This window comes from Neopsephotus bourkii, unplaced genomic scaffold, assembly GCF_033783945.1.
Source record: "Neopsephotus bourkii isolate Nb327-2 ecotype Australia unplaced genomic scaffold, CSIRO-AGI_Nbou_v1 NB_1765, whole genome shotgun sequence".
In the NCBI taxonomy this organism is placed as follows: Eukaryota; Metazoa; Chordata; class Aves; order Psittaciformes; family Psittacidae; genus Neopsephotus; species Neopsephotus bourkii.
This window is the reverse complement of record NW_026902239.1, coordinates 6,050,782-6,060,119: the sequence shown is the minus strand read 5'-3', so window position 1 is coordinate 6,060,119 and position 9,338 is coordinate 6,050,782.

The following is a 9,338-nucleotide window of genomic DNA, read 5'->3' as shown; positions in this document are numbered from 1 at the left end:
CACAAGCAAAGATTGGTATTCCTGCAAACACGTAAGCGCATAAGGAACTTTTCGTGCACATGGGCATTGGTAGTAAACTCACTGAGGCCACTGAGCTATGCAGCCCTTCTCACATGGGTGAGTATTTACAGAATCGGATTGCAAGTTTCCTCAATACTCTGCCAGGATTTTGTTAATTGGTAATAGTAGCTATGAGGGTGCTCGGGTGTACATTTAATGGCTCCAAACATTCATGGGATTCCTCCATTTCTCCTTTCTGTCAAAATGTCAGTTGTCAAGAAAAAATTAGCTGTTGGTGGTGAGTTTCAGCATGTTAAATACTTCCCTTTGATATAGTGAGGAGGAGTTGTGTTTATATTGAGCTGATGAAATGAGATGACTTGTTTGAGGAAAAGGCAGTAGACAAAATAGGACAGGAGGAGTAGGAAGCTGCCAGAGCAGGCACTGCTTGATTGTCAGAGTGATGACTAAGTTAACTACAAGCATCCTAAGTTTTGGGGTTTTCCCAGGCTTGCTGATAAATTCAGAACTTTTTAAAACTGAGCTGAGGCTGAAAAGTGACCAAAAGCTCCCTACTGCACATACACAGATAAAAAAGTGATCTCTTTTCTAAATGTGGGTAGAGTTTGTGCTAAAAGTTGTGCTTAAAGGAAACCCCTTCACAGTCCCTGCGCAAGCTGTATGGGATCTTGGTCCAAGTACGTGCAGTAGAAAACGCATTATGAAGCTGCGGCTCTCTAACACAGCAAATGGGCAGGACATGAGCTTCCCTTCCCATCCCATATTCAAAATACGAACCATAAGCAAGTAACTTTGAGGTCTTTTTTCCAGAAAAAAGAAAACACACAGAAGAAACTGTAGCTCTCAAGGTCACAGTTTCCCATCCATACAGCTCCTAATGTTGCACAATACATCTCCTCTCCAGGTACGTGGTGCAGCTGCAGTCAAACCCATCATGACTATTAAATTAAGGTATCAATGATTAATAGTGCCTCAGAGTAAGTCTGTCTATTCACAGTTCTTCTCTTTTTCAAATGTGTTTTGAACATTTCCACCTAGCAGGAAAAATGCTAATGGATTCTTGTGTCTGGTTTTAAAACACAAAAATTTGTATTTAGCTCTTTCCTGACCAAACCTATGCTTGTTTATGATTTCTCTTATTGTGAAATAACAGAATCCTTTCTTTTCAGGGGAAACAGATTGAAAAGGTGTACTGAAGACGGTACACCTGTGTAGCCAGTTGTTTTCTGCAAGCCACTCTTTCTTTAGAAATGATGGAAAATCAATGTTTCCCTAGAGATTTATATTGCCAGTCTGTTTATCTGCCAGAACCTCTTCAATATCCATCTTAGATGGCTGAGAATTATCTTTACAGGGTGTTGAGATGAATGGTTTGTCAGGCTTTCTGCCTGATGATTTTTACATCCTTTTCTAATCTCTCCATTGAATAGTAGGTTAGCAAAAAGTAAAATATGTATAGTAAGCCATTTTGGACTGTTAAAATCGCTGCAAATCCTAATTCAGTTATGAGACTATGCCCTTAAAAGAAGTAGAAGAACTTCTGATAATGTCTTATGTGTCAAAAAAAAATGACTAGATTATGTCTTTGTCACATTCAGATTATTTGTCAAGAAGTATATCTTCCTTACAGGGTGACACTATTTTTAGTGAGAAAGGGCAATAATCCTATTGATGGTTTTCTTAATGTCACTGGCAAAATTTGGATTATCAACTGCGAATTCTGTTTGTTTAAACTACAAATCCTGGTTTTTCCTTTTTAAGGTAATTTAACTTGCCATCATGCCACGTAGTGGGTTAGATGATGAGGTGATTGATCCACTGTTCCACATCTCATTGGGCTTTTCCAGATTTTTTCATTGTCTCGTGCAAACTCATATTAATGTTTCTTGGTTATACTTCAGGTGTAGCACCATTGTTTGAGAAATGGGTAATTGCATTATTTACCTTTTCAATATTTTGCCGGAAAATGCCTCCAGGAAGACCAGTTACTAGGAAGTTGTATGGATTCTTAGAAAAATTGAAAAGAGTCAGAGAAGAGACAAAGGAAAGGAACAGAGAAAACATCAGCATTTATTTTGCTAGGAAAACAGTGAAATTGAGACCTTGCATTTAGTATTAGGAGCCTGTTTCACCATTGTGCCTCATTTGTAAAGAAAGACCAGAAAACCCCACGTGTATCAAACTGAACTTTTTTCATTTTAATCTTAGGACCCTCCCTATCCTCCAGCAGCTGTAGACCTTGAGTTTATGCCCATCTTTAATATAAACCCTGCTACTGAATAAAGGAAGAGGTGCTTTCAAATCAGGTAATCCCGTATGGTGACCATATGTTCCCTATTTCTGTTTCATGCTGGGCTGTTTTCACTTCATAGCACTAAACTTTTGGGGCACCCTGTTGGTAATTGTCCTCTGCACAAAGACCACAATGAGGGCACTTGGTGCTGGCAGGGATGCCTCTGAGCAGCCCAAGGGTGTTTGGAGAGACAGTAGCGTGAAGAAGGCAGAGCTCAAGGGCGAGATGTGGGATCTCCTCTGTCAAGGCAGGATGCCAGTGCTTCGCAAAGAGTGTGCAGGTTCATGTCACGCCTCCTATGCAGTGGGATAAAAGCACCTGCAAACATGATGTTAATGCTTTCCCAGCGTGTTGTTCTAGATAGTGCTGGGCCATAGGCGATGGGGGTGATAGCCTGGAGGAACTGCCTGGGCTGGGGCTGGCATGGGATGTGGGAGCGGGGGCAAATAACACTGGCAATGAGGACAGGACAGTCACTTCAGAAACAGCCCTGTCCCTTCACCTTTAGCCCCCTGATTGCTTCAGGGGCAGCAGGAAGCCCAGCTCCCCACATTTCCCCATCTTAAACTTGCCTTGCTCCTCCTACTGCCTTTCTGTTGGCAGAAGAAGCCTGTCCCTGGACCCTTATCCACAGGAGAGTGACATCCAATTTATCCTACACTGCTGAAAAACTTGGAGTCAGCTGTGACTATGTCAATGTACTTAGTTTTACTGGATGAAAACTGTAATTGTCGTAGCACTGAGGCAGTGCAGAGCAAGATTTTCAGCTGTTGCAATCATCACAGTTCTGTCAGCTTTGAAGGAAATAATCTATTTATGCCAGTCCAGAATCTGGCCTTCTATAGACATCAAGTAATGCTGAAATCACGAAGGTCACTTTTGAACAACATTGTATTAACATAGTTACCTTTTCTTGCAAGAATAGCTTGCACCTCTTAGCCCAAATTTGAATAAAATTCCAACTGCAAATATATTTGAGGATTTTTCGCCTTGCAATCAGTCATATAAAAAAATACAATTGTCTTTCCAGTGTTTTATTCCCGTTGCTTGGGTTATGCTATTCAAAGTTCTGAGTAGCTGATGAGTTCAAATTCTTTCACGCACTGATTGCAAAGTTAATCAGCTAGGTGAAATGGGACTGAAATACTGCTATTTGCTCTGATTTCTAGGAATATAAATAGTGACCACAGCTTTAGTTTCTGAGCTGAACTATTCTCAGGATGCCTGCTTACATTCACCAAAGAGCCAGTGGGCATCTGGCTGCAAGACTTCATGGACTTGCTTCTAAAAATCAGTAACAAAGCAGAGAGAACAAGAACAACGCAGCCCTACAGGATCTCTCCTAAATTAGAGCTTTCACCATGGGAGACTGAGCAGCTCAGGGGAATTGGTAATGGGAAATTGGAGCCATGCACCTCGAGGCTGCCAATCTGTATCTGATCCAGGCTAGTAATGGCTGGAAGCCTTTAGCATCCAACAGCTCTTTTCTTGTCTTTGTGAAGCTGTTAGCTGCCTCAGCCCAATTCCTGGTGGAAAAATATCCACAGCAAAAGGCCACTTTCACAGCTGGCATAAAACTACAGCCTCACATTTGCATCAGAGAGTCAAGGTGAGGTCAAGGTAGAGACATAGTTTCTTCCTGCCCTTAGAAGGGTCCCCAGTGGTCAGGGAAGAGGTGCATAGGAGAAGGGGTGTGGGTAAGACATCACTGCTGATTCCTGAGCACTCAGGAGAGAAGTTTGGGCTAGAGAGATGCATAGAGAGGGGTGGCAAAGCACTGCTCAGAAATCACTGGATGTGGCACAGGAGATTAAGGAAACCATCTGCATACATTGGCAGTCAGCAGCAGTCCGCTTCTGTCCCTACGCAGCATTTGTCATGTGAGGACTGAATTCAAGAAGAGTGTGTTTCTAACACACAACTGTCTAATTTCTGTGCAATCAGTTGGAAGGCATGTGATGTGCACTTTTTATACCTTGGAAAATCCTAGCATCCACCTGAAAAGTGCACACCTACCTACTTGTGCCCGTATTTTCTGAGGGTGAAGAATTGCTTAGCCCTCATAATACACATGGCTCTTCCAACCTCTCCAAATAAATAAATAAGTAAATATGCAAAGCAGCAGTATCAGAATTAACAGCAGCTCTAAAGTCATCACAGCGTAGGCTTTGTTCTTGGGTTAGAAGTGCTAAAGAAGCAGAACAGCAAAAGGGAGATCACATACAGCAGCAGGAGGTGACATAACTCATTGCAGCAGAGCCAGATTTTTCTGAACAAACTGACACATTCAATTAAGCCCTCACTTGGCTACCTGGGGATGAGCTTTAACTGAACTTTGGGCTAGCAATTGAAACACAGGCAGGTAATCAGGTAATGTGAGCCACTTGATACCTGCCTGAAAAAAAAAGTATGGGTTGGGTGTGCAGTACCTAAACTAATTACTCAAAAATTATTGCCTGGACTTAGGCCAAGCATTATCTCACTTGTCCTCGATGCTACTGCAATGGCATGAGGGGAGCAGAAAGTGTGGTAACCTGAGAGGGAGATAAGAACAAGAGAGAGGGAGAATTGAGAACACTTTTTAGCTGCGATGGAGATGTTCTGTCTCTGCACTGCTCTCTTGCCCAACCTCAACAATAGTGAAAAAGCCTTTGTATCTTGTCTCCTCCTTTTAAAATGGATTGGCAGTCAGAAGCATTATCCACACATGCATAGTCTAAACACTATAAATTAACCTGTTTGGGATTTTTTCTCCTCTCTCTCCATAAAGCTAGATTGATCCTGTTGAAGAAGAAAATGTCAAGATTTGAGAGTAATTTTTATAAAGGAAACCATAAATCCCTGGTCATAAAAAACCTGTCATCTTCATTTTCTAAGCAGATCATTGGTTATATAGTGAATATAATTTTGACTCATGCAGAGTAAAACAGAGACGTTCCAATCCAAAGGATTATTGAGTTTAATGAAAATAATTCCTTTTCATTTAGTAGGTTTAAAGAGGAGCTGTACAGAATGGTTATTTTATTGCCAGTGGAGAAAATCAGTCATTTAGTTTCTGATATTGTAGACCAGTATACAGGACCTGCCTAGGAATTTAGGACAAACACATAAGGTAAAAATCAAAATTAGAGAACAAAATCACCAACAATCAGCCAACAGTACCACATTTTCTACCTTTTAAATACTGTCAGCTGAAGATGTCATCTGTCATCATTAAGATATTATTCATCTATATGAATATGAGGAGTTGGCAACTCATGCATGGTGTTTAAAATGTGCCTGGAAAGTGTGGGCTTAGGAACTGCTACAAGTATATTTATGGGAAAGGAAGGCACCTGAGACTTAACTTTGCTAAGTGCTGTGCTTCAGGTTGTTCAGTTGACATGGAACTTATATTGTGAAACCCATGTGAAACCAGGCATCCAGTAGGAGCTGAAAAAATATTGAAAAACTATAGCTTTTCATTCTGTTTGCTGTACTGTTTTCCTGTATGTGAATATAATAAACTGAGTATTTTAGTAATAAAGCATCAGAAAAGAATAGGCAAGAATGTGAAATCAATAAGCTTAGTCTTTGCAAGAGAAGACAAGTAAGACTTTTATTAAGTGAATTTAATAATCCATCCCTAATTCACTTAGTCAATGTTTAGAAAGTCAGTAAATGCTCATTTTCACCTCTAGCCCCATAGGGGTGTACTTTTCAACTCAATGTAGATTTGTTTAAACTTGCAAAAGAGTACATATCTGGGGAACAGTGCTTCACTGGTGCATTAGAAACTGCAAACTATATTTCTACAAAGAACAGGTAAGCCATGACCATTTATGTGCTGCTGCCTGGCCTTCAGCATCGTGTTGGGTGTGAGCTGAGCATGTCAGTATTCACCTTTGCTCCCTGTTCAAGATGTCAGGGGAGGTTAAGCTTTCCCCAGGAAAGCACAGCTGAGGGTTAGGGGACAGGGCAGTTTCTGTCACTGAACTTCAGTTTGACACTACCTAGAAGCTGTCGTTGACATTAATGCTCTTTTTTAATTCTCCTCTGTCATCTTTGGTGGTCATCTGTATTTATAGACAAAGAGCCCCAATGTGCTGTACCAGCCTGCTTCTTTCAAGGGAACCTGCAGCCAAAATTATCAGTGACCTTTCTCAGGAGCACAGGTAGAAACCTCTTCTTGAGTGAGGTAAAGAAATTAAAACTTCAGTCTTCCATGGTTTACTCCTAGGAATGCATTTTGGCAAGATCCTAAGAATAAACCAGTTATTGAAAGGGGGATCTGGGAAGTTGACAAGCATGGCTAAGCCCAGCAGGGAAATTTGATGAGGAAATAAGATGCTTTGTAGATCAGTGTGTAGTGATTAGTCTTTTGAATGCTGGGATTATTATATAAGCAAAAGAGGAGGGGGGCACTTATTGTATCTGACAGCTACCACTTATCCAGGTATTCTTCAGCCTAATGAGAAACATAATGGCATATTTGTTTATAAACCTTGAGTGAGACTCCTGTGTTTTCCACAGGACAGTTAAACGTGATAGAAAAGACAATTTTTGTTTTTCTCCTTTCCCAAATTAGAATCACTACAGAAAGAACAGGTAAAAAAATCCAGCAAATATCCTGCCCTATCACTGACATGCTGCCTTCAATCTCAGAGTCTATCTTCATCTTTGAACAAAAAGTGTATATGTATTTGGAAACACAGACACCACATTTTGTGTACTGTAAACACATGCTGAGAATAACCAAGGTTCCAGAAACCATCTGGTATCACAGATGTTGCATGCTATCCAAAAGCAGGCAGGTTAGGAAAAGCAAGTAGTAGAAAAACTAATGAAATGAACTTCTGAAACCATTGCAAAGAAATTTAAAATTCTAAATGTCCTATAAAAACAACAGAGAAGCTGAGGCTTCAGTCTGGTTTTCTCCTTTTGCATAAATATTTTCATAATTCTTGTTTTGAAAACTATCATCTCTATGTTTTACCAATTGAACTATCTCTAATAAAGTGTTTCCCCTTCCATATATTCTTCTCTCATCATCTTATACATCTTATAAACATGCAAACAAAAGTAACTTCTTAAACTTACGTAGACTTTTGCACATAGATTCTACTAATAAGCGTTATGACTCTGTGCATGTGTGAAAAGAAAGAAAAAACCGAGGCAAAACATTCAACTTCAGAGAAACTTTAGAATATTTTATGGAAGTTTTCACACATGACACATAACATATGAGATTATTCACACAGAAAATGCTTAGGGAAACAGAGAGTCATTTACAAGCTTCTCTGAGCAGCCTGTAGGTTTGATTCAAAATAACCTATTTGCAATGTTATTTGATTATCCCGGCCATTATTACGCATTTTTGTTTAGTTTTCTTCACCGTAGCTAATGAGTTGGCTAAGACCACCTGGAGCTAGCTGGAGATTAGAGTGTTTCCAGTCCTGTCTGCAGTGCCCTTTCCCTCACAGACAGACTAATTTGTGTGCAAGCAAGATTTATCATGAGCCTATGCCTCTCTGTCTCACTGGGACATTATCTTAGGAAGTGTTATTCTAAGTAGCAATTCCCCAGTTCAAGTGAAAATACTTACAGAGCCAGCTTATTGAAGGGAAAGCTGAAGTATATTTATGAATGTTTACACATAACATATGCACATAATTCTACATACTATGGGATATAACACCATCTGGACTGAGGCCAGATCTCACTGTTTATATCCACAGAATGTATGGCTGCATTTTGTTCAACTTTTTCTGAGTAGCAGGGATAATCTAAGTGTAAATGAGTCCCTGCCTAAGTTATAGCTTTATTGAATTAGTTGCTGGAGCAAGTACTTAGTTATGATAACATTTTATAGGTGGAACTCCCAACAAAAAAAGAAAGGGGACATTTTTCCAAAAATTCACTGTGACATTCATACGTTAAGTATGTGTGGTTCTAATAAACCCCATTTTGAGGAGTATCTTCAGTGCTAGCTGCCACTAGTGACCCTGCTATTGCCCCTTAAGCTGCAGTTGGCTGACTACTACTAAGGAAGTCCTTGAATTTTGGAGTCTCAGAGTCTCACATGAAGTTTTATCATAAAGCTAGCTTAGTCCTGGTAGCAGCACTTTATTATTTTTTACTTTGCAAAGTACAAATGCAAAAAAACTTCAGTATTGATATGATAAATGACAGTAAGTTTTAAGAACATGTTGCCCATCTATGTGGAATCTACATGGATACCCTGCTGTTCCATTTCTTCTGCAGTTCCCCTTCATCTCTAGTCTACTGTAAGCTTATCAGAAACAGACCTGTATAAATTTTCACATGTATTGTGTTTTCCTCAAATACCCCTGCCATGCTAGAGGTTTGCTGGTAGTTTTTAGAATACCTGCCACAACATGTTTATGCACTGGGTGATATTAGATAAATAAAAATCCAGTTTGAGTAGAATAGCAGATCACTGTCATCTTGAACACTTAATTTGTTGTACCTTTCTGAGCACAATTTTTCTAAAGCTTGTATTTCTAGCTGTGGAATCGGTATCTATGAAGAACCTGAGATGGCATCTGCAATTTATAGCCAGTATTTTGGCTTTGTGATTCCTGCTGCAGAGTGTAAAGTGCATCTTTGAATTGGAGTCTGCCATTTTAAAGCTGCTGTTTTCCTTGTCTTACAGTTACTGCTGGAAAACTTGGAGGTTGTCTAGATCCAAGACTTTTCATAAACATCTTTGATATGAATCTTTTATGACTCTTCTCCACTGAATACTGAATAGTGAATGAAAAGACAGTCTCTTCAGATAGTGACTCACAGGAATGCAACATGCAATCCACACAAAGGAAATTTAATACCTTAGCAGCTAATTAAAAAAGCATTACTTTCCACCAGTGCTGACCTCTAGACATGCAGAGGATAAAGATGGGTGTCTGTCAATCAAGTTTACCTAACAAACCTTGGCACAGTATTATGATGAATGAACAGATCTAAAAAAGGGTGATATTGCTCAGAACTCTAAGGTACTCTTAGTACCACGTTTAAAGAAGCA